Source organism: Homarus americanus, unplaced genomic scaffold (genome assembly GCF_018991925.1).
Source record: "Homarus americanus isolate GMGI-L3 unplaced genomic scaffold, GMGI_Hamer_2.0 scaffold45226, whole genome shotgun sequence".
Lineage (NCBI taxonomy): Eukaryota > Metazoa > Arthropoda > Malacostraca > Decapoda > Nephropidae > Homarus > Homarus americanus.
In genome coordinates this window covers 107501-132500 of record NW_024715428.1, presented here as the reverse complement: position 1 = coordinate 132500, position 25000 = coordinate 107501, and the positions used below count along the sequence as shown (strand labels likewise).

Here is a 25000-nt window from a genome sequence, read left to right as displayed (position 1 = left end):
ACACTCACAGAGACCTCGAGACACTCACAGGGACCTCGAAACACTCACAGGAACCTCGAGACACTCTCAGGGACCCCGAAGCACTCACAGGGACTTCGGGACACTCACAGAGACCTCGAGACACTCACAGGGACCTCGAGACACTCACAGGGACCTCGAGACACTCACAGGGACCTCGAGACACTCACAAGGACCTATGAACACTCACAAGGACCTATGAACACTCACAAGGACCTATGAACTCTCACAAGGACCTGTGAACACTCACAAGGACCTATGAACACTCACAAGGACCTATGAACACTCACAAGGACCTATGAACACTCACAAGGACCTATGAACACTCACAAGGACATATGAACACTCACAAGGACCTATGAACACTCACAAGGACCTATGAACACTCACAAGGACCTATGAACACTCACAAGGACCTATGAACACTCACAAGGACATATGAACACTCACAAGGACCTATGAACACTCACAAGGACCTATGAACACTCACAAGGACCTATGAACACTCACAAGGACATATGAACACTCAGAGATGGGAAGAACTTTGACCAACATGTTCAGGTAGTAAAGATCACTCTTCTCTGAGATATTAAGACTTGTTCAATGTTCCTCAGATAATGTTCACTAATCTCTAGTTCTATATCACGTGTTGAAGAAGATTTTTTATATTATTTCTTCTTCTTCTTCTTGACTGTTACTGTTGTGTTATTGATGTACAGCAGACAACTGTAAGAGCCCTTCCTGAGGTATGATAATCACTGATTTTACTCTCCTGTTACTTCTAATATGTAATTTATTGCCCTCTACAACCACAATAAGGGTGATTTATCCTTCTCCTAAATCACCTACGAGGCTACGTTATTATTTGTCTGCAATCACTGCCATCGTACTGCCAAAATGACTTTAAATTACCCTATTAAGGTAATTTTGTTTCATATGGTAGTTTACTGAGTTGCCAGATACGACTTTTCGAAACTGTCTGTCGATGTAAGCTTAATTAAGGTTAGTTATCGAACATTGTACGAGTAATTCCTGCCAGCTGTATGATGATTAATTCCTACCACTTGTATAATGGTTGACTTGTGCCAGATGTACAATGGCTACTTCCTGCCAAATGTATGATAACTGATTCCTGCCAGTTATATATAATACTTGATTCCTACCAGTTTCATACTGTCAGTTCTATGATAACTTAATATTGCCAGTTGTACGATAATATTAGTAACTGTAAGAGAATGAGTATTGCCAGATAAATGGTAATGGTTTATTGGTTTCTGCCAGAAGTATGATAACTGCTTGTGCCAAAGATGGAAGTTTGGCGAATATTGTGACTAAACGAATATTTTTGGTGATGTTGAAGGAGGAAAGTTTGGTGGCATCTATTAACGAGATAAACAAACAACGAATATTTAACTAATATTCAGTGTCCAGCAGGGAAGTTTGTTTTGCATTTGTGACGTTATAAGTTAGTTTTATATCATCTGGGAGTTGTTTTCTCAACCAGGCCGTGTTGCTGCTAGCTTACTACACACACAGCAACACGGAGAGGCTGGTGGAGAGGTGTGTCATCTTCACTACACTGCCAGAGTGGTGTGGCCAGCGTGGTGTGGCCAGAGTTGTTTGGCCAGCGTGGTGTGGCCAGAGTGGTGTGGCCAGCGTGGTGTGGCCAGAGTTGTTTGGCCAGCGTGATTTGGCCAGCATGGTGTGGCCAGCGTTGTGTGGCCAGCGTGGTGTGGCCAAAGGTTGTAAGAGTACACTAAATATATAGCCGTTTAAGTTATATTTTTTGGGTAAACTAACTTGTGGTGGTTGGTGGCTCTCCTCATTAGTGACAGCCACGCCTACCTACTTTTGGCTATTGGGCGACCAATCAGCAGAGTGTACAGGTGTAGCTGATCATATGATTGGAGAACCAGACCATAACAGTGTTGGTGTACCGAACAAACCCTAATGTACTGTGTATAGTTAACTTTGAGCATAAGTGTTTAAGTGTGTCTTGAATATTGTGAAATACTTAAATGTTGGATGCTGCTGTTTGTAAGTACGATGATAATTAACGGATATACTTAAGTTAACTTTATAAATTAAGACTTTTCTATTATTATGATTACTATCTTGAGAACACTGGGAATATACGAGTTTTAAATCTCTTCATTGTTTCCTTGGTAATATTCGCATCATTATTACGTATCCTTCGCGTTACAGTAAGTGAAGAATATTTCCCATAAGCTTTTGTAAATATGTATTTATTGTGTGTGTGTGTGTGTGTGTATGTCTGTGTGTGTGTGTGTGTGAAAGGTGAGGGTAACGCGCCAACCAGTTTTTTTTCCTAAGTAAATGAGAAAAAAGTTGTATATAAGATTGATCTTTAATGAGGTATTGGTGAGTCTTTATGGGGGCAACTTGTTGTCTTCTACATTAAGACCTTTGAAAATAATTGAAAATAATCCTCAGAAAAAGACTCCCCTCCCCCCCCCAGAGGAAAAGATCCCTAGAAAAAGAACGGAGAGAAAAAAATCCCTAGAAATACACCCCAGAGGAAAAATATCCCCAGAAAAAGCCCCCAAATGAAACAAAAATCCCCAGAAAATAAAATCACATGAAATTACAATGTTAATAAAACTGAATCTGTACAATGAATAATGAATTTGGTGAATAATGTTAAATACTGTTGTTTATGTCATTATTATTATCATTATTATTATTATCATTATCATTATTCCTACTTGTATTTATAATTTGTACAATACTTATAAATTTGGTTACACATTTCACAGTTTCTTTCCTTAATACATTGACAATTTTTCCATACGTGAAATACTGAAGAAGTTGGGTCATATACATTATAATGGTGACGATAGAAAACAAATGTATTTAATTAATTATATATAAAAAAGTGATGAAAATTGTTGACTATTTTTAGTGCATTTCTAACCCTGCTGATGATGACGTCACATTTCTAAACCTGCTGATGACGACGTCACATTTCTAACCCTGCTGATGACGTCACATTTCTAACCCTGCTGATGATGACGTCACATTTCTAACCCTGCTGATGATGACGTCACATTTCTAACCCTGCTGAGGACGACGTCACATTTCTAATCCTGCTGATGATGACGTCACATTTCTAACCCTGCTGACGACGACTTCTAACCCTGCTGATGATGACGTCACATTTCTAAGCCTGCTGATGATGACGTCACATTTCTAACCCTGCTGATGACGACGTCACATTTCTAACCCTGCTGATGATGACGTCACACCTAACCCTGCTGATGATGACGTCACATTTCTAAACCTGCTGATGATGACGTCACATTTCTAACCCTGCTGATGACGACGTCACATTTCTAACCCTACTGATGATGACGTCTGATGATGACATTTCTAACCCTGCAGATGACGACGTCACATTTCTAACCCTGCTGATGATGACGTCTTTCTAACCCTGCGATTCATTTAACCCTGCTGATGACGACGTCACATTTCTAACCCTGCTGATGATGACGTCACATTTCTAACCCTGCAGATGACGACGTCACATTTCTAACCCTGCAGATGACGACGTCACATTTCTAACCCTGCTGATGATGACGTCACATTTCTAACCCTGCTGATGATGACGTCACGCATTGTTTAGTGATTATAGGAGCATTTTTTGGCTACATCAGGTAAATGTATCAACGTTTGGCTACATTGTATAAATATGTAGATAAACACAGACGTATAGTGTGTGTGTGTGTGTGTGTGTGCGTGTGTGTGTGTGTGTGTGTTTCTACTGAACAATAACAATCATGACTGGTACTGTGGCAAAGTGGTAACCAAACTGACCTAACAACCCAACGGTCCCTGGTTCGCATCTCTACTCAGCAGGCGACATCAAGAAGTGAAGGACGTACTCTCATGTGAGTTACTAATGATGGTACAGCTGTTGGGTCATTAGTTTGTCGTTAAGTAAAAATAAGATACACGTTTTACTGTCTTAGTGGCCAGGCTCCATAACTCTTCGTAAATATTAACCAACTAAATTGTTACTGAGTCTGTTTGTCTGTTGAACTTTGGTTAAAACCTTAGTATAAACCTCTGACATTGATCACTTAAACCCATCATCCTGTTTTATTATTAGTATTATTAATTATAACACAGGTGAGGAGAGAGGCAGGTTGTTATGGTAGGTGGTACACAGTCCTCACCTGGCTGTGCTCAGGTAAACACTCTTTAGTTACCTGTGGTGGTCCACGTTGGGCTGTACTAGGTTCCTGTACTGAGGTGCTGTGTACTGGGGTGCTGTGTGCTGGGGTGCTGTGTGCTGGGGTGCTGTGTGCTGGGGTGCTGTGTGCTGGGGTGCTGTGTGCTGGGTGCTGTGTGCTGGGGTGCTGTGCTGGGGTGCTGTGTACTGTGCTGTGTGCTGTGTGGTGCTGTGTGCTGGGGGTGCTGTGTGCACTGGTGCTGCTGTGTGCTGTGCTGTGTACTGGGGCTGCTGTGTGCTGCTGTGCTGCTGTGGCTGGGGTGCTGTGTGCTGGGGTGCTGTGTGCTGGGGTGCTGTGTGGGGTGCTGTGTGCTGTGCTGTGTGGGGTGCTGTGTGCTGTGCTGTGCTGGGGTGCTGTGCTGCTGGGGTGCTGTGTGCTGGGGTGCTGTGTGCTGGGGTGCTGTGCTGGGGTGCTGTGTGCTGGGGTGCTGCTGTGTGCTGGGGTGCTGTGTGCTGCTGGGTGCTGTGTGCTGGGGTGCTGTGTGCTGGGGTGCTGTGTGCTGGGGTGCTGTGTGCTGGGGCTGTGTGCTGTGCTGCTGGGGTGCTGTGTGCTGGGGTGCTGTGTGCTGGGGTGCTGTGTGCTGGGGTGCTGTGTGCTGGGGTGCTGTGTGCTGGGGTGCTGTGTGCTGGGCTGTGTGCTGTGCTGTGTGCTGGGGTGCTGTGTGCTGTGCTGCTGTGCTGTGCTGTGCTGCTGGTGCTGCGTGTGTGCTGGGGTGCTGTGTGCTGGGGTGCTGTGTACTGGGCTGCTGTGTGCTGGGGTGCTGTGTGCTGTGTGCTGGGGTGCTGTGTGCTGGTGCTGGGGTGCGTGCTGTGCTGTGTGCTGGGGTGCTGTGTGCTGGGGTGCTGTGCTGTGGTGCTGCTGTGCTTGGTGCTGTGTGCTGGGGTGCTGTGTGCTGGGGTGCTGGGGATGCTGTACTGGTGTGTGTGCTGGGGTGCTGTGTGCTGTACTGGTGCTGTGTGCTGGGGTGCTGTACTGGTGCTGTACTGTGCTACTAAGGTGCTGTGTGCTGGGGTGCTGTACTGGTGCTGTGCTGTGTGTACTATGCTGTGCTGCTGGGTGCTGTGTGCTGGGGGTGCTGTGTGTGCTGTGGGTGCTGTGTGCTGGCTGTGCTGTGTGCTGGGGTGCTGTGCTGGGATGCTGTACTGGTGCTGTGTGCTGGGGTGCTGTGCTGGGATGCTGTACTTGCTGTGCTGGGGTGCTGTACCTAGGTGCTGTGTGCTGGGGTGCTGTGCTGGGATGCTGTACTGAGGTGCTGTGTGCTGGGGTGCTGTGCTGGGATGCTGTGCTGAGGTGCTGTGTGCTGGGGTGCTGTACTGAGGTGCTGTACTGAGGTGCTGTGTGCTGGGGTGCTGTGCTGGGATGCTGTACTAAGGTGCTGTGTGCTGGGGTGCTGTGCTGGGATGCTGTACTGAGGTGCTGTGTGCTGGGGTGCTGTACTGAGGTGCTGTACTGAGGTGCTGTAATGAGGTGCTGTGTGCTGTGCTGGGAAGGTGCTGTGTGAAGGTGCTGTGTGCTGGGGTGCTGCTGAGGTGCTGTGTGCTGGGGTGCTGTAATGGGATGTTCTTCGCGGTGTATTTTTGAAACAACAAAAAAAATATGTTTGCGTGTTGATAATTTTTTATAGGATTTTATACTGTAATAAATATATAGATGAAATAATGAATCTGTTTTATTTTGACCTTTTGTGTAGTGTGTGTGTGTGTGTGTGTGTGTGTGTGTGTGTGTGTGTGTGTGTCATTAACAAATCACAAAATAAAATACATGAGTTTTTCTTCAGTAATTTGTTGAAGCGTAAAAACAATTTAATTAAGGCGTGATAGTGGCAGCGATTTAAAGTAATTGTCTTGGTGGGTGTAGGAGGAGGAGGAGGAGGGAGTCTTAGTGTCGTCACGGTGCTTTGTGTCTGTCTACTGAGTCAAACAGGAAAGAGGTGGGCGTAGGAGGAATGGGGAGAAAAGAAAGGAAGAGTAGGAGAAGAGGAGAATGGTGTCAAATATGATCAAAGGTTAAGTCGCTTTGTAAGACTGATCGTTTTAGTAAGATTATGGCTAAAACCTAACGTGTGTATGTATGTATGTATGTGTGTGCTTGCCTGTACTGACGTTTACATACTGGCAGGCACACTCACGCCATGTAACTTCTCTGTAGCTTGTATAAAAGAATATACCATAGAAAATCTAACCTAACCTAACCTTAAATGAAAGGAAATAAACTTGACCATATAAGCAATAAATACAGCACCCAAACCCCACATTAAATTGGCGGTAAATCCACCTAACCTTTATTATCTGAGTTAACATTCATTATCTCATTTACTCTTCAATACTCTTCATCTCTCTACTTTAACCACGTAACTACACCTTTAAATAATAATGTAGTTTTGTGTAACTATCCATTAGTAGTTGAATTAGTCTTTTGAAATTATTCATATCTTTAGTAGGACGTAGTTTTAATAAAAATAAAAAAAAACATTATGTGGCAACTGAGTCAGCAGCAGATTGGTCGACACACTTGTGGTGGATGGGAGACGGGAACAGCTGTACACCGGTATGCTCTCTCTGGCATCTGTAGCAGGTAGGTCGTACTCTTGTTGGTTATCTCCTAGTGTTTCCTCCTGTTAAAATAATACTCCATAATTTTTTTTTTATGTTAATGAGGACTCTCGTGGATGATGGTAATGCTCAATTGTTTTTCGGTGAGACGTAGCGGATGTGGACTAGATAAAAAGTCAACAGTGTTATTACGTGACGTCTGTCGGTGGGATATACCACTTAGTGCTCCGGTCTTCCCCGTGTCAAGAGCTACCGCTTATTAAACTTTCCCAAGATTCTCTACCAAAGTTTACAGACCTATGGAAACTTTTAGAACGTCAAACTAACCGTAACGACAACGATAATGGTCCGTAAGAGGAAGTTTGGATACCGTGTGGCGAGGTGGAAGTTTGTGTCAGTTCTACGTGTGTCCGTCTGATCTAAAACTGTGAGTAATACCTAATATGTAAACGAAATAATATAGCAAACTAAAAAAAATAGATTCTACGTAGTTTGAGTTAGAGGTAAGACATAAATAGTGTCAAAAGGAAGCCATAGTTGATCAAATAAGGGAAGTCAGATGGAGTCACTGTCCTAGAACGTTATAAACACGCCCCCTCCCCCATCACCCTTCTGTCAGTAGAGCTGGATGCACGCGTCTTGGTCACACACATACACAGGGTCGTGAGGTGTGTGTGTGTGTGTGTATGTGTGCATGTGTATGTGTGTGTATGTATACGTCTGTGTGTATATATACGTGTGAGTGTATATAGGTGTTTGTGTGCCTGTGTGTATGTGAGCGTGTGTGTGTGTGTGTGTGTGTGAGGGGAGCCTGACCACCTGTGAGGAGATTTTGTTTCCAGGTATTTGGACTGGCTGGGAAATATTCAGATCTCCTTCCCTTTAATATTATTTCTCTTCGTCACGTGATCAATTATTAATGAACCTGTACATTAATTCCTAGTGGAGAGAGAGAGAGAGAGAGAGAGAGAGAGAGAGAGAGAGAGAAAACATCAACGTCTCCTGAAAAAAAAACACTTAGAATAGAAAATAAGGAATAGAATAGAAAAATAATATAAAATAAAGATAAGAGAAAGAAGAGAAGAAGACTAAGTAGAAGATAGAAGGAGAGGAGAAGAGGGAAGGGGTGAAGGATATCCAGGAAATAGCAGTGTACGTGAATGAGTTGAAAGCATAAGGTGGTCATATTGGCGTTGGTGATGAGGTGAACCAGATGTGTCATTTCTTCACGGAAAAGTTAAATGGCCACAAATATAAGTTGGTTCTCGTGTGTGTGTGTGTGTGTACGTATTTGATCTTGTTTCTGTGTGTATGTATTTGTGAATGTGTGTTTTAATAATAATAATAATAATAATAATAATAAAACAAACAAACAAATTAATAAAGAAATAGATCGTGTGGGCGGTGTATACTTGCTGACGCCATACACTGAGTCACCTGCTTCTTACGTAATGCTGTATATCGTGGGTTAGTGAACATATGTTTTGGTGTATGTATGTATGTATGTATGTGTGTGAGTGTGTGTGTGTGTGTATGTATGTATGTATGTATGTATGTATGTATGTATGTCTGTGAGTATGTATGTATGTATGTATGTATGTGTGTGTGTGTGTGTGTGTATGTATGTATGTATGTATGTATGTATGTATGTATGTGTGTGTGTGTGTGTGTGTATGTGTGCAACAAACATTCAAGTGAAAAACGGACTTTCTAGTGGACAAACGGACATTGTAGTGGACAAACGGACATTCTAGTGGACAAACGGACATTCTAGTGGACAAACGGACATTTTAGTGGACAAACGGACATTTTAGTGGACAAACAGACATTTTAGTGGACAAACTGGCATTATAGTGGACAAACGGACATTATAGTGGACAAACGGACATTCTCGTGGACAAACTGACATTATAGTGGACAAACGGACATTTTAGTGGACAAACGGACATTGTAGTGGACAAACGGACATTTTAGTGGACAAACTGGCATTATAGTGGACAAACGGACATTCTAGTAGACAAACGGACATTGTAGTGGACAAACGGACATTTTAGTGGACAAACGGACATTTTAGTGGACAAACGGACATTTTAGTGGACAAACGGACATTTTAGTGGACAAACGGACTTTCTAGTGAACAAACGGACATTTTAGTGGACAAACGGGCATTCTAGTGGACAAACGGACATTCCAATTGACAAACGGAAAAACAAACAACCTAAAAAAATCGATTTTGGAAGACAGAGAAATTAACGAAAAAAATTCCGAAAATCTCTCGATAATTTCTGAGAATCTCTTAAGACACTACTCACCAGGGTCGCCCGCCATGACCAGACTTCCTGAAAACCTCACGCGAGATGTTCCAACAATTCCAAATATTGACTCAAAAAACACTGGTGATTCACGTCGGAGCGGCCGCTATGTAAGCAGTCAGTCTCTACCTCGGTATGTATACACAGTCAGTCTCTACCTCACTATGTATACACAGTCAGTCTCTACCTCGCTATGTATACACCGTCAGTCTCTACCTCGCTATGTATACACCGTCAGTCTCTACCTCGCTATGTATACACCGTCAGTCTCTACCTCACTATGTATACACCGTCAGTCTCTACCTCACTATGTATACACAGTCAGTCTCTACCTCGCTATGTATACACAGTCAGTCTCTACCTCACTATGTATACACCGTCAGTCTCTACCTCACTATGTATACACCGTCAGTCTCTACCTCGCTATGTATACACCGTCAGTCTCTACCTCGCTATGTATACACCGTCAGTCTCTACCTCGCTATGTATACACCGTCAGTCTCTACCTCGCTATGTATACACCGTCAGTCTCTACCTCGCTATGTATACACCGTCAGTCTCTACCTCGCTATGTATACACCGTCAGTCTCTACCTCGCTATGTATACACCGTCAGTCTCTACCTCGCTATGTATACACCGTCAGTCTCTACCTCGCTATGTATACACCGTCAGTCTCTACCTCGCTATGTATACACCGTCAGTCTCTACCTCGCTAATAATACACCGTCAGTCTCTGCACCCGCTGTATACACCGTCAGTCTCTACCTCGCTATGTATACACCGTCAGTCTCTACCTCGCTATGTATGCAGCGTCGGTCTCTACCTCGCTATGTATACACCGTCAGTCTCTACCTCGCTATGTATACACCGTCAGTCTCTACCTCGCTATGTATACACAAATCAGTCTCTACCTCGCTATGTATACACCGTCAGTCTCTACTACTCACTTGTATATACCGTCCGGTCTCTACCTCGCTAATATGTATACACCGTCAGTCTCTACCTCTCGCTATGTATACACCGTCGAGTCTCTACCTCACTGTGCTTACCGTCAGTCTCTACCTCGCTATGTATACACCGTCAGTCTCTACCTCAACTATGCTTCATACACCGTCAGTCTCTACCTCGCTATGTTATACACCGTCAGTCTCTACCTCGCTATGTATACACCGTCGATCTCTACCTCGCTATGCTTATACACCGTCAGTCTCTACCTCGCTATGTATACTGTCAGTCTCTACCTCGCTATGTATGCACCGTCAGTCTCTACTCGCTATGTATACACCGTCAGTCTCTACCTCATATGTATACACCGTCAGTCTCTACCTCGCTATGTATACTTTCTCATTCTCTGCCTAGCCTATCAGGCAGAAAATACATCCTACACACACACACACCACACACACACACACACACACACACACACACACACCCCACACACACACACCCACACACACACACACACACACACACACACACACACACACACACACACACCACACAGATACACAAAAGATCATGCTTTTTGTTTTGTATTTCTAAGGTTATTCTTAGCTCGGGAATAGAATTCTGAGTTTGATTTTTCATGGCGATTGGAGGCGTGATGGGGCAGGTGAGGGGTGAGGGAGAGGTGAGGTGAGGAGGTGAGGTGAGGAGAGGTGAGGTGAGAGGTGAGGTGAGGAGGTGGTGAGGAGGTGAGGGTGAGGAGAGGTGAGGTGAGGGACAGCCGAGGGTGTGAGGTGTGAGGAGAGGTGAGGTGTGAGGAGGGTTGAGGTGAGGAGGTGGTGAGGAGGTGAGGTGAGGGAGGTGAGGTGAGGAGGTGAGGTGAGGAGGGCAGTGAGGTGAGGAGGTGAGGTGGAAGGAGGGCAGTGAGGTGGGGAGGTGAGGTGGGAGGGTGGGGGGTGAGGAGGTGAGGTGAGGAGGTGTGAGGGGGTGAGGAGGTGAGGTGAGGAGGTGAGGTGAGGGGGTGAGGAGGGTGAGGTGAGGGAGGGGGTGGTGAGGAGGTGGGGTTTGGAGGGGTGAGGGTGAGGGAGGGGGTGAGGGTGAGGGGAGGTGAGGGTGAGGAGGTGGGGGTGAGGAGGGAGGTGAGGTGAGGAGGTGAGGTGAGGGAGGTGAGGTGAGGAGGTGAGGTGAGGAGGTGAGGTGGGGGGGGTGAGGTGGGAGGTGAGGGTGAGGAGGTGTGAGGGTGGGGAGGGTGAGATTGAGGAGGGGGTGAGGGGGTGTGAGGAGGTGTGGGGGTGAGGAGGTGGGGGTGAGGAGGGGTGAGGGGTGAGGAGGGGGGGTGAGGGTGAGGAGGGTGAGGGGTGAGGGAGGGTGAGGGTGGGGAGGGGGTCAGGGGTGAGGAGGGTGGGGGTGACTAGGGGGTGGGGGTGAGGGACGGTGGTGAGGTGAGGAGGTGAGGTGGGGAGGGATGAGGTGAGGGAGGGAGTGGGGGAGGTGAGGAGGGGGTGGGGGTGAGGAGGGTGAGGGGTGAGGACAGTGGTGGGAAGTGAGGAGGGTGAGGTGAGGAAGGGATGAGGTGAGGGAGGAGTGAGGGGGTGAGGAGGTGGTGAGGAGAGTTGAGGTGACTAGGGTGAGGGGTGAGGAGGAGTGAGGGTGAGGAGGATGAGGGTGAGGAGGAGGTGAGGGGGTGGGGACAGGGGGTGAGGGGGTGAGGAGGGGTGAGGGGGTGAGGGGGAGGGGGGTGGGAGGTGAGGGTGGGGACGGTGGTGAGAGTGGGGAGGTGAGGGTGAGGAAGGGATGAGAGAATTGAGGGAGTGTGAGGTGAGGAGGTGAGGTGAGGAGGGTTGAGGGTGACTAGGGGGTGAGGGTGGGAGGAGTGAGGTGAGGGAGGGATGAGGGTGAGGAGGAGGTGGGGGTGGGGACGGGGTGGGGGTGAGGAGGGTGAGGGTGAGGGAGGGTGAGGGTGAGGGAGGGGCGGTGGGGTGGGGAAGGAGAGAGGTATGTTGTGTTAAATGTGTATGTGGGATGTTAAAACCTTTTATAAAGATGTGTGAATTACTAAGAGACACAGAGAGAGAGGTGTATGTATGTACACCTTGTCATAACACACTTACACACACGCCTACTCATCACATATATAATCCTACCTAATATATACACACACACACACACACACACACACACACACACACACACACACACACACACACCACCCCACACACACCTCACCCCACCTACCCCACCCCACACACACACACACCCCACACACATACACCACCCCTCCACCCCCACACACACAGCCCCACACACCCCACCTCACCCCACCCCTGCCCCACCCACACACACACACACCCACACACACACACACACACACCACCCCACCCCACCTCTCCCACCCCCACACCCCACACCCCACACCTCCCACACCCCCACCCCACCCCACACACACACCCCACACACACCACCCCACCCTTCCCTCTCCACCCCCCACACACACACACACCCCAGCCCACACCCCCACCCCACACACACACACACACACACAACACACACACACACACACACACACACACACCACTCCACCCCACCCCACACACCACAACCACAGCACAGATTGACACACAGACAGACGTAGGTAATTGCTGTGTTGACACCTTAGTTGGTAATAGAGAGGCAGGGAGCAAAGAAATTGTTCATATTAATCCCCCGTCGTCACCTCTACGCCACCCCAGACCAATAACACCCCGACGAGAAGTTAATAAACCCGGGTTACGTCGTGGCGATGGAGGAGTTAAACCCGGATTATGAAGAGAAGGGAAATGAAAATAAATGAATTCTTTGTTTATCGTAAATGAAGAGCAATGTGAGAGACAGTAAGCACTTAACCCAGATTCTTAGAAGAGATGAGACAGTGGGAACTTGAGTGGGGTTTAGGATATAGTTATGACGTCATTTTGGTGGGAGTGTTTTTGTTGTTTTGCTGGGGTCTGTTGCCACTGAGAGAGAGGGAGAGAGAGAGAGAGAGGGAGACCCCCACCTCGTTCCAAAGAATTAATTAACTTAAAGGGTGTTATCCACATTTAATTTCTGAAGCTGAGATGAAGACGAACTTGTCATTAATAATAATAATAATAATAATAATAATAATAATAATAATAATAATAATAATAATAATAACAATAATAAAAAGGGAAGAAACATGACTGGCTTATGATGGACAGGTGTGAGAAGTAATTAACTAGATCAGGTAGTTTTTAGTTCTCGGCGTTCAGAACACACACACCCACACACACACACACAGGAAATGTTACCATGGAACTTGTGAGAGAGATAGAGTGAGAAAGAGAAAAAGAGAGAGAGAATAGGAAAGAAAGAAAAAAAGGGGTGATATTGTGTTTTGGGTTGTGACAGACCTTGTAGTGGATTTCTCCCCTACAAACGCTGTTTGTCGCTGAGTAGCCGACCCCACCAATTCCCCAGTGTATGCCTCGTGGTCTGGGTCAACCAGCGCCGCCATACATCACGGAGCGGGGGTCAACTACTAAGCCACGCTTACCCCTCGCTATTTAAGACCTGACCTCGTGGTGACCTGCCTCTTTTCTACCTACACCAACCAGCCAGCAACACCTCCTCCGCCTGCCTGGTGGTCCTCTCTCCCGCCGGCGAGCATGGCGACCCACAGGCTGGTCCTTCTCTGAGCATCCTCACCAACCAGCTCTCTCTACATCACGCTTGTAACCATGATGCCTTCCCAGCACCAAGCTGCATTGTACATCCAATACAACATGTATATAGAGAGCACATTGTGAGTTTCCTTTCTCCATCCCATCCTGAGTGTGAACCAAACATCTTGAACCCCACAACCTCAAAGAAAGTCTACAGCGTTCGTATAAGAGGAAGAATAAAATCCATAATCCGGCCAAAATCTGTTGTCGTTTTTTGTAGGCGTGAACTTTTGGTCTTATATGTTTTATGTTTGTTGGTGGTGGTCATCAATATATTGGTAAGATATTGGTGACCTCTGACACATACTCTGCCTTGATACTACCACAACACTCAGAACAAGAAGGATATACAGGATAATTTTAATACAAAACAAAAACAGAAATGCCGTACGATAACTTCTTTCTCATGCCTTGTGTGCCAGACGTAGAATTATTTGGTCCCATCATCTGAATGTTTACTTTTGCTTATATAAATTAATAATCTGAATAATATTAAAAAAATAAAGAATGGAATTATGTAATTATTAATAAAAAAAATCTCCGCTAACAACCACTCCTTTTATCTCCTCAGCCAGACGTATGAGTCATGCTGGGATAACTGGTCATTACTGGTGACGTGACCTTGACCTAACCCTGACCTGACTCTCAACTAAAGAACATGAATTCAACGCCAGATACTTCGTCCTCTTGGTCTACGCTGCCTCCGCCTGGCGATGTGACCAAAAGCTTGGGCGAGCAGGAACGACTGACTCAAATGTCCCACATGCTGGACGTGACTGTGTGGATGATGATCTTCTGTATTTTCATCTTCTTCTTTATCATCATTGTCGCTGTCCTCTGTATGCAGTGGCTGGAGAGAAGGAGGTAAGTGTCCGGGAAGAGGAGGGGAAGAAGAATGAAGGGGGATGGGAGATTTGAAGGAGGAGGAAGAGGAGAATAATGAAGGGGGGGGGAGAGGATAGAAGGAGAGAGAGGAAGAGAATTGGGTTAAAGTGAGATAGTAGTGACTAGTAACGATGTTAGTAAGCAAATAGACAAACTAAAGCCTAATAAGTCACCTGGTCCCGATGAGATATTTGCCAGAGTATTAAAGGAATGTAAGGAAGAGCTTAGTATGCCCTTAGCAAAGTTGTTTAACATATCATTAAAAACAGGTGTAGTACCAGAATCCTGGAGGATAGCGAATGTAATACCGATTTTCAAGAAGGGGGATAGATCACTATCCTCTAACTACCGCCCAATCAGTCTAACATCAATAGTAGGCAAATTACTGGAAGCAATCATTTCAAACTCTATTCGAAATCACCTGGAGAAGCACCGATTGATCAATGATTCCCAGCATGGCTTCACAAGCGGACGTTCTTGCCTAACTAATCTATTAACATTCTTTTCATCAGTTTTCGAATCGGTGGACGAGGGGCACAATTATGATGTGGTATATCTCGACTTTAGCAAAGCCTTCGACAGAGTCCCCCACGAAAGACTAATTAGAAAGGTAGAAGCTCATGGCATCAAAGGTGACATCCTTAAATGGATTAGGGCGTGGTTACAGGACAGGAAACAGCGAGTGAGCATTAACGGCACTAAGTCCCATTGGAGCAACGTCACAAGTGGAGTTCCCCAAGGCTCAGTACTTGGACCATTATTATTTATTATATACATAAACGACATAGATATCGGCATAGACAGCAACATAAGTAAATTTGCTGATGACACTAAAATAGGACGTGTTATCAAATCTGACGAGGACTCGGCAAAACTACAGGAAGATCTAAACAAATTTTTCGAATGGTCTGAAAAATGGCAGATGAAATTCAACGTCGACAAATGTAAAGTACTCAGTATAGGAGATGTAAACAGGGAAACCAGATACCAGATGAACAACGATGCCATAGAGAAATCCGACTGCGAGAGAGATTTAGGAGTAATGATAAGTAGGAACCTTAAGCCAAGTAAACAATGTGTTTTTGCTCGTAACAAGGCTAATAAAGTACTTGGGTTCATACAAAGGAGTGTTAGTTACAAGACTAGCGAGGTCATCCTAAAACTGTATCTTGCTCTTGTGAGACCACACCTGGATTACGCAGTTCAGTTCTGGTCACCGTATTACAGAATGGATATAGAATCCTTGGAAAGAATTCAGAGGAGAATGACAAGACTAATCCCGGGCATTAGGAACCTTGAGTATAGAGACAGGTTAAAGCATCTTAATTTGCACTCCCTCGAGAGACGTAGAGCGAGGGGCGACCTGATAGAGGTGTATAAGTGGAAGGCAGGGCTAAACAAAGGGGACATTACAAAGGTACTCAAACTATCCAACCAGGAGCGAACTCGTAACAATGGTTTTAAATTAGACAAATTTAGATTTAGGCGTGAAATAGGTAAACACTGGTTTGGAAACAGAGTAGTGGATGAATGGAACAAGTTACCAAATATCATCATTAACTCGAATACGCTGAATTGCTTCAAACATAGGTTGGATGCTTATATGAGCAATAGGGGTTGGGTGTAAACGGGACTGCCCAGTATGGACCAATAGGCCCGCTGCAGTTTCCTCCATTCTTATGTTCTTAAAGAATCGAAAGAAGACAAAGAATAAGAATATGAGTGGAAGAAGGGGAAGGAGGATGGGTGTTAAGTAATTGGAAGAAGAAGAAGAAGGAGAGAGGAAGAGGGGGGGGGGGAGAGGAAAAGAATCGACGGTTATCAGGAATTTCTCTCTATTACTCTTCATCGCTTCTTGATTTTCTCTCCATCGTCTTTATCATGTGTCTCCTCTATCTCTCCCCTTTATACTTCTCTTCCCACTCATCACAATCTCTTCATAATCACATCTCTCTCTCTCTCTCTCATATCCTTCTTTTACCCCTCTCACAAACCTCTCCCTCTCTCTCACTCTCCCTCTCCACTTATCTCCTCTTCCCCCCCTCTCTCTCTCTCTCTCCCCTCCCACACTTAATCCCACTTTTATTGTCTAATCTGCTTCACGTGATGTTCATCTGTCCACAGTGTCAAGTGTTCAACATACACACGATAGGTGGTGATATAATTCGTCTGACCTCAAATTAAGCTTGTATGACGTGTGAGTATGACGAGGGTATGACGTGTGAGTATGACGTGGGTATGATGTGAGTATGACGTGGGTATGATGTGAGTATGACGTGGGTGTGATGTGAATGTGAGGTGAGTATGATATAAGTATGACGAAGGTTTGATGTGAGTATGACGTGAGTATACTTGTCTACTGTGTGTCTTAGTGCAGTGTGTTTGACTGTCTGTCGTTAGTCTCTATCTACATATCTTTTTCTCCCTCCTCCCACATACTTATACAGGGGGTACAAACATGCGTACATACACATATAAATATACATACATACACATACACAATATTGCAAACATAAAACCACAAATTGACAAAAATAAAAAATAAAAACCTGATAATAAAAAAAAGTTACCTATATTTCATACACGTCGAAAAATCATTAAAAAAAACTGTGTTCAAAACTGTTCAAAAATCATTAAAGTGAGGCAGTTATTTTTTTAGGTAATATTATTTAATTACTGTATATTGTATTTATGTTTATTTTAATCTGATTCTATATTAATTTCTATGTCTCGTTTATATGTATATATATATATATGTGTGTGTGTGTGTAAAGGGTGGATAAGGGGAAGTAAAGGGAGATTAAAAGGGGAATAAGGGAGCGTCATCAGCGAAGTGGCGTTCGCTGGCCTACGTCTCACTGTCGTCATTAAAAGGATGAAAATTTGGTTCCGGTTGAGTGGTTCTCCAGCACAACAGGTGGTGAGAGAGAGAGAGGGAGAGAGAGAGAGAGAGAGAGAGAGAGAGAGTGCATGGTGTGTCTATGGCAGGTGTGACAAAGGTAGGGCGTGGAGAGACACAGAGAGAGAGACAGTGCACAGTGTATGTAAGGTGTGTGTGTGTGTGTGAGAGAGAGAGAGAGAGATAATTGGTCATCTACACCATCATTATCATATAAGTAATGACATAAGTTACTCAGACCTTTATTATCAAAGAGGTGTCATACAAACTGTGTCATGTGAAGGCAGGTGTCATAAAAGTGTCAGGCAGTCATGCAAGAGTGTTGATGGTATTGCCTGTCTGTAATGGACTCGTGTGTGTTTCTGCTCTCTTGACCTACAATACAAGAAAGTGTGTTTTAATCTCATCTGTGTGTGTGTGTGTGTGTGTGTGTGACAATAAATATTCATGGCGATTTCATGATAATAATAATAATAATAAGGCAGGTGTCAGCGCCTTGTAACATATAGCATCACACTTTCAGTAAGAAAAAGAAGCAAAAAGAACAGGCCAAGAACTTTACCGCCGAGCTCAGGTCAAGCAGACGACCTCCTGCAGCAGCTGCGGCCGGAGTATCGAGGGGAGGAGGAGGGTCGTCATCACCATACTCTGCCTCGTACTCCAACCCCGCCCTCCACACCTCCGCCTCCTCCCTCTCAAGATACTAGTGCCTAAGGGAGCGATCAACAGCGTCTGGCGATTTTTTTCTTCAAGATCTGAAGTTCTTGCCTTGATGATAAAGCCAGTGTGAGCGATCAACAGGTTCAGGTCCAACAATAGCACCTTCTCCACAGGCTAAACTAGTCGAACGTTTGCCCGCCTAAGACCTGTAACACCTTAGTCAACAAGACAGTGGTGGCGCTTACCCCAGACTGCAATAATGTACATTTAGAGACCTACAACAATGGTGTTTGTTGCAAAGACACAAGATTATTGCAAAACAACAGAGACCCATAACAATAGGACGCGTTGCAGAGGCAGAAGGCGGTTAGCAGCATTATTGGTCTTGCAACATAACTCACGCCTACAACATGATGTGGGTTGCAAAAGAGTGGGCTAATACTGCATTCAATCCTGCAACACGACCCACACCAACATGTTGAGTGGGAGTAATTAGATAAGATAAAGAGTTAAGAATCTCAAGCACCTGTGATGATTACGGCTGTGTCATCACTCTCTACAAGCAAACATTTATAATAACGAAGAAAAAAATAATAAAAAAGGAAAATGATCATAGAACTAAAAAAAAGACATAATGAAGAAGTGAATGACAATGACAATATTGAAGAAAAAAATCAAAAGACAATGGAATAAAAATTAAAGTAAATGAGGTATTTTTCGACTCACTGATAATAAGTAATTAGTTGTGTATGTGGGCGAGAGACGGTAATTACAGCTATTTAATTTTTTCATTATAAATAATATGTCTAATTAAAAATTTTTAATTTTATTTAACAATTATATACATCAGGTATAAAATATTAACCCCTTTTATACACTGAAAATTTGAAGACTAAATTATATAACTTTTTAGTAGGGAATGAAATATGTCTCTGAGTTAATGGAGAAGCTGTAGGGATTATGTTGCTGTAACGATAATTGTTATGTAGTTTTGTATTTAATTTTGTATTTTTGAGTTGATGGGAGTGATCGTGTAGATAATATTACATAATATTAACCAAACCTAACCTAATCTAATCTAACCTAACCTAACCTAACCTAGCCTAATTTATATATATTCTATGTCATTTGCTGTCCATTTATATTTTGTATTTATATTATATGTAGTTTATATGAACACACACACACACACACACACACATACACACACACACACACACACACACACACACACACACACACACACGTATATACATTACTAGCGAAAGAGCCACCTCGCTAGGTTCAAGATTTCTTAAGAGCATTATAGGAGTTCCAATCTTGAGTGAGGTGGTGAGGAGGCATTCCACCGGGCTCCAAAGAATTAAGGAATTCTGCAGGGTACTGGACTGCTTGGTCCTGGTCGATTACTGTATCAACAGATTTGAATGAGGTCTCACTGCCTGGAAGCTGTCTGAGTAGAGTCATGTTGATTTCAGCCACTGTTTCATTCTTTGGTGCCAGAATTGCGCGTTCACGCAGCCACTTGTGATCCTTGTAGTGGTGGATAATGTTTGGGTAGACCATGTTAGTGAGCTCAGTTGAGGACTTTACAACATTTCCACATCCTTTTCAACCTCTGTGTGATTTAACGGGTCGGGTCGGGTTGGGTGTATCGGATCGGGTTGGTTGGAGTTTTTTTTGGATCCCCACATGACACTTGCTATCCATGCCATGTTTGGTCCGGGCGGCTCATTCGCTAGGCCACGGTAGGACGCCACCCTCCGGGAGGCTCCACATTGTCTCACTGTTCAGTCCCCAAAACTTCTTCTTCCATCATTAGTTCATTAACGGTGTATGTAAGTTCCTCTACAACGGTACAGCAAAGTATATTTTTTTAGTATTAAACTGTTATTATTTTATTGTCTAATCATCACTACATATAACACCACCCATCATCACTACATATAACATCATCCATCATCACTACATATAACACCATCCATCATCACTACATATAACATCATCCATCATCACCACATATAACATCACCCATCATCACTACATATAACACCATCCTTCATCACTACATATAACACCATCCATCATCACTACATATAACACCATCCTATCACTACATATAACACCCCCATCATCACTACATATAACATCATCCATCATCACTACATATAACACCATCCATCATCATCACTACATATAACACCACCCATCCTCACTACATATAACACCATCCATCATCACTACATATAAAACCATTCATCATCACTACATATAACACCATCCATCATCAATACATATAAAACCATTCATCATCACTACATATAACATCATCCATCATCACTACATATAACATCATCCATCATCACTACATATAACACCATCCATCATCACTACATATAACATCATCCATCATCACTACATACACTTCATCCATCATCACTACATATAACACCATCCATCATCACTACATATAACACCATCCATCATCACTACATATAACACCATCCATCATCTCACATATAACACCATCATCATCTACATATAACACCATCCATCATCACTACATATAACACCATCCATCATCACACATATAACACCATCCTCATCACTACATATAACACCATCCATCATCACTACATATAACACCATCCATCATCACAACATATAACACCTATCCATCATCACTACATATAACACCATCCATCATCACTACATATAACATCATCCATCATCACTACATATAACAACATCCATCATCACTACATATAACACCATCCATCATCACTACATATAACAACATCCATCATCACTACATATAACACCATCCATCATCACTACATATACCATCCATCATCACTACATATAACACCATCCATCATTATCACTACATATAACACCATCCATCATCACTACATATAACACCATCCATCATCACTACATATAACACCATCCATCATCACTACATATAACACCATCCATCATCACTACAGATCGGTAAAGTAGGTTCCGAGATTCTCGTGCGGACACACACACACACACATACTTCTTTGTTATATATATATAGATTGTTATTGATGTTAAGTTTTTGCACATGTTGATAGAGTAATTAAGGCAGGTGTGTTAAGCTTCAGGTGTGTCAAGTGTGTTTGGTGTGTCGGGTGTGTTGGGTGTGTTCAGTGTGTCGGGTGTAACAGCTGACTGGTATCAATAAAACCAAATTCAAGAAATTATTGTATATTTTACCTTAATGGAAGATTTACTTAACTTTTTCTGGGTCTATTAATTATTATTATTATTATTATTATTATTATTATTATTATTATTATTATTATTATTATTATTATTATTATTATTATGGTAACAGTCAATTACATTTTACTGTGCGTACGTATATGTTTGTATGTATGTATGTGTGTATTATGTATGTATGTGCAGATATGTGTGTGAATCCGTGTATGTAATTCTATTTCTGTACTAAAGTGCACAACATTCCTCCACACTTATACCAGTATCGCCACCACCACACCAACACCACCTACACCATCACTTACTACCACCACCACCACCACCACACCTTGAGCAGCCTCACCACCAAACACTAATTATCAGCAGGTGTGAGACAACAGGGATCCCGTTAACAGGTCAACAGGGGTTACAATGGTGTTCGGTCTCTGTTGTGTTGATGCTAATGACACCTGCAGCTGACGGTATAGAGGGGGGGGTTACTTGTGTTCTCTCAGGTATATATAAATATTAAAGCATAGTTTTCTCTGTCTCTCAGTTTTTGTCTCTGTCTGTCTTGCTCTCTGTATGTCTTACTGTGAGCCCTTCTCTTTCTCTAAAAATATATCATACACCTCTCTCTCTTTCTCTCTCTCACCTAGGCAAGATTACCACCATCTCGTTCTTTTCATCAACTCCTGAGATGAAACCTCTTAACAGCATCAGTTTCCACCTCGACCACTCCTCTCACTGAATAAATAAATAAAATCCTCAATATTAACTGGAAAAAAATTATATTACTTTGAAAAATAAAATAATAAATCCCTCAAGGGTTTTGTTGTAGTTATCTAATTTATAATCCTTTCTATCTACCTAATCCCTCATCCTCTCCCTATGTATCTAATCTATAATCCTCTCTGTGTGAATCTTTTTATGGTGTTAATCAAGGAAGAGGTGCGCCAGGTAACCTCCAGGTAAGCAATATTTGCATACTATCAACATTAATTCTGTATGTTGGTGTATGAAGGAACCCTGGCCTGAGATTATCTTTTGAGAGAGAGAGAGAGAGAGAGAGAGAGAGAGAGAGAGAGAGAGAGAGAGAGATATTACCACAACATGTTAAGGCAAACGGAAGCACTCCTACTATTACTACTACTACTACTACTACTTCTACTACTACTACCACAAATAATAATAATGGTGGTATTGTGTGTGTCTACATACCCCTGTCTATGTACAGTACCTACATGCGTGTTCTGTACATACATAAATATACACACATGTACGTGCGTGACATATATTAGGGGTGGGGCTGTAATACTCTCCACATCGTCATATAATATAGGAATATTGGAGGAGGTGGTGTTATATACACAGGCTGGGCACAGGGTAATATATCATGTGTGTAATGATAACACCCATACATAAAGAACTGACTACTCAACCCCTATAGGACGATGACTTAACCCCTAGAGGACGATGATTTAACCCCTTGAGGACGATGATTTAACCCCTTGAGGACGATGATTTAACCCCTTGAGGACGATGATTTAACCCCTTGAGGACGATGATTTAACCCCTTGAGGACGATGATTTAACCCCTTAAGTATGATGATTTAACCCCTTGAGGACGATGACTTAACCCCTAGAGGACGATGATTTAACCCGCTTGAGGGCGATGATTTAACCATTGAGGACGATGATTTAACCCTTGAGGACGATGACTTAACCCCTTGAGGACGATGACTTAACCCCTTGAGGACGATGACTTAACCCCTTGAGGACGATAACTTAACCCCTTGAGGATGATGACCTAACCCCTTGAGGACGATGATTTAACCCTTGAGGACGATGATTTACCCCTTGAGGACGATGATTTAATCCTTGAGGACGATGATTTACCCCTTCAGGACGATGACTTAACCCCTTCAGGACGATGACTTAACTCCTTGAGGACGATGATTTAACCATTGAGGACGATGATTTACCCCTTGAGGACGATGTTGCTTAGGACGATGATTTAACGCTTGAGGACGATGACTTAACCCCGAGGACGATGATTTAACCCTTGAGGACGATGATTTAACCCTAGAGGACGCTGATTTAACCCTTGAGGACGATGATTTAACCTCTTGAGGACGATGATTTAACCCCTTGAGGACGATGATTTAACCCTTGAGGACGATGATTTAACCCCTTGAGGACGATGATTTACTTGTGAGGCGATGACTTCTTCAGGACGATGATTTAACCCCTGGGACGATGACTTCTTCAGGACGATGACAAAACCCATTAATAAACTTAATTATCTCCATATATCTCTCTCACTCTCACTATCTTACCCTCATATTATCTCACTATCTCACTCACTTTATCTCTCTTTCTTACAGTAAAGATAATCTTCGTGGTGAGTGCCTTCTGATATAGCGGGGCCAGTGCCAGGGTGCATCACAGTTGTAACATCCAACCAGCCTCACCTTCGTCTTATTAACCATTACCACCTTGAACCTTGTTACTACAGCACCACAGGGTAAGCTCTCTGGGCCTCTGCAATTTCATATTTATTCTTAATTTGGATTTTCGGGTTCGGTTTGCGGATTCGGTTATGAAAATTAGGGTTAGGAGTTTGGATTCAAGTTAAGTTTTTCGGATTATAGTTCAGATATTGGGAATTCGAAGTCAAGGTTAAATCTGATTCGTTCTCATTTTGTTATTTATATTTTATTGTTAAATTTGATACATTTTTGTAAGATTATTTTTGTAGTTTGGGATTTTTCTGCTATTTTTGAATACTAACTACAGGTTGTGTACAAGCCTAGTGATCTACTAACATACTTCCCCTCTCACCTCCTGTAGTAAACTGCCCCCTCGCTCCTTCTCCCCCCACATCACGTGTGTCTACGATGACGTCACCTACCACAAGCAATGACGCACTTTACCAACACCTCACTCACATCTGTCTTCCAAGAGTGTGTCAGTGTAGCCATACCACCACCCTGACAGTGTTACCATCACCAAGACACTGTTCCCATCACCCTGACAGTGTTACCATCACCACGACAGTGTTACCATCACCAAGACAGTGTTACCAGCATCAAAACAGTGTTACCATCACCTGAACAATGTTACCATCACCAAGACAATTAATGAAGATAGTTACCATCACCAAGACAGTGTTACCAGCACCAAGACAGTGTTACCATCACCACGACAGTGTTACCATCACCAAGACAGTGTTACCAGCATCAAAACAGTGTTACCATCACCAAGACAATTAATGAAGATAGTTACCATCACCAAGACAGTGTTACCAGCACCAAGACAGTGTTACCATCACCAAGACAGTGTTACCATCACCAAGACAGTGTTACCAGCACCAGACAGTGTTACCATCACAAACGGTGTTACCACAACTAGGACAGTGTTACCAACACCAACAGTTTGACCAGCACCAAAGACAGTGTTACCATCACCTGAACAATGTTACCAACACCAAGACAGTGTTACTAAAATCAAGACGTTTTACTATAA

The 25000-nt window shown here is 43.6% G+C and overlaps 1 protein-coding gene and 1 long non-coding RNA gene across 3 annotated transcripts in view; both read left to right on the top strand.

Moving 5' to 3' along the window:
- Positions 1-2495, top strand: part of LOC121857776 (serine-rich adhesin for platelets-like) — a 42216-nt gene extending 39721 nt beyond the window's left edge. The window contains exon 15 of the mRNA XM_042353957.1: positions 1-2495. This exon is cut by the window's left edge and continues 1110 nt beyond it. The gene's annotated coding sequence lies outside the window, so the exon portion shown is untranslated.
- Positions 2496-6768: 4273 nt separating this feature from the next.
- Positions 6769-25000, top strand: part of LOC121857775 — a 19026-nt gene continuing 794 nt past the window's right edge. Inside the window, exons 1-3 of one of the 2 annotated variants that reach the window (XR_006087271.1) lie at positions 6769-6845; positions 14375-14667; positions 23860-25000. The exon at positions 23860-25000 is cut by the window's right edge and continues 794 nt beyond it. This is a non-coding gene — a long non-coding RNA (uncharacterized LOC121857775). Of the gene's footprint in view, positions 6846-6870; positions 7251-14374; positions 14668-23859 lie in introns of those variants that run through there. The other variant, XR_006087270.1, reaches the window with a different exon arrangement.